This window comes from Brienomyrus brachyistius, unplaced genomic scaffold (assembly GCF_023856365.1).
Source record: "Brienomyrus brachyistius isolate T26 unplaced genomic scaffold, BBRACH_0.4 scaffold280, whole genome shotgun sequence".
In the NCBI taxonomy this organism is placed as follows: domain Eukaryota; kingdom Metazoa; phylum Chordata; class Actinopteri; order Osteoglossiformes; family Mormyridae; genus Brienomyrus; species Brienomyrus brachyistius.
In genome coordinates, this window is record NW_026042555.1 from 139,498 (window position 1) to 141,570 (window position 2,073).

Below are 2,073 nucleotides of genomic sequence, written 5' to 3' on the forward strand. Positions count from 1 at the left end.
TAGTTGGAAATCAGCCAGACAGACGTAATTACTACAAATGGTTTCCACTGTATTTGTGACTCTGAGTGCCGCAGGCTTGGATGCAGTGCCGCACCATTTTGTAAGGCATGCACTGGCCAATCATGTAGCACTTCTCTCAGAAATATTAATGAGACATCACCTACCACCCTGCAAAAAAGAAATTTGCCGCTTGTCCCCCTGCACATGAGCCAACTTGGCTGCGTCAACCAGCGGAGCTCCGGAGCCTCTGGAGAAACACGCGGCAAAAAAGGCTCGCATGCGGTCTTCCAAAGTTTGGGAATACTTCAGTCATGACACCTTTTCTGCGCCTCTACTGTAGCTGGCGTTAATGATGCTGTTTCAGCCATTTTATATTTTCTGTTTACTTATTCTGTCATGTAAGACTGAGACAAATTATCGTTTACGACAATTCTTACACACTGTAGCCTGACTTGCTGACTTAAGTAAGTTTAACTATAAGCTACCTTTGCTAGTGTTTGTGAATAACATGTTTCTCTAGTTATGAAATTATTCCATGTTTTAGCATCTGTTTCAACATTAAAGTCAAATTGGTATACTGAAATATATAAAAACTATTGAACTATTAACTTAAGTCTAACATAGAAAATCCTACTGAATCTCTTAAGATTTTCCTTTTTTGTTAATGCACTAATGTTTAAGAAGTGTCTTAATAAATTGAATTTCAGATTTGTGTGTGGGTGGGAGTGGGTGAATTGTATTAAATTCATACATTCATTCTTTTGGCTCAGACATTACTGACCTAAAACAAATTGAGGCATTGGGTAAGTGCTTAAATTAGCTACTAAATGGCAAAAAATATTCTAAATATCACATTTTCCATTCTTCGGTATAATTTTAACGAATCACCTATGCTGCCAAACATTAACGCATAGATTGTCACAACACTCTATGTTTTAGTTCTTCTTTATGTGTATAGGACGGTGTGATGGTTCTGGTGGTGGGTGTGGCCGACGCTGCTCGCGATGTTTGGCTATGCTGCAGTCCCAGGGACCAAGTTGGAACACATTTCCACCTTCAAGCTTAGGTGGAAAAACGGCACCGAGACCCAGCAGCAGGACAACTTCACTTGTCCAGACAACCAGCCCTGCTTCATCATTGAAGTAAGCCCTGTGAACAGGAGCGAGATGTACTTCTGCAGTGGATGTTATAGCGGAAAGAACATCCCCATCCTCACGTCTGCCGGAGTGCCCCCTCAAGTGGGTGTGTGACTTAACTCGATGGATGAATTGGACAGAATGTACTGTTACTAGAGGTCGACCGATATGGGTTTTTCAATAGCCGATGCCGATATTTAGGAGTCAGGGTCAGGCGATGGCCGATATATGCTGCTGATTTTTTTTGGCCGATAATTGGACGTTTTCCCCTCTATTTGCATGGTAAAATATCACACTAATAATAACAAACGATACACAAAATTTCTCAATTTAGCATTTATTGAATACTCAACTTGGAAACAATAACACATTTATAAACAATAAAAATAGCAGCATCAGAATCTCTGTTAGTGCACAATATAGCAGCAAACTCCTCATGTTTGACGGAAGGAAATTTGTAAACAATACAAAAAGGAATAAGCATGTTATCTTCAGTTGTAATCCCACTTCCAGTCCCTGAGTCTTACTCACCACACTCATACTTCACAGCAATCAGACAGCAGTTAATTAACCAGAAGAGAAAAATGCAAAAACACAACAGAACTTGTAAATAATAACAAACTAATAGACAATAAAAATAGCAGCATCAGAATCTCTATTAGTGCCAAATATAGCAGCAAACTCCTCATGTCTGACGGAAGGAAAATTTGTAAATACACAAAGGAATGAGCACATCTTCAGTTTTAATCCCATTTCCAGTCCCTGAGTCTTCCTCATCCCACAAGCAGGCAAGGCATGTCACCCCGGTTGTGTGACACTTATTTTATATAATAAAATAAGTGCCCCCTGCGGCCCCAGAGCCCGAGCAGCCGTCTCCGCTGCCTGCAGCTACCGCGCCCACGTCCGAGGCGCTTTCCCTGCCTGCAGCTCCCGGGCA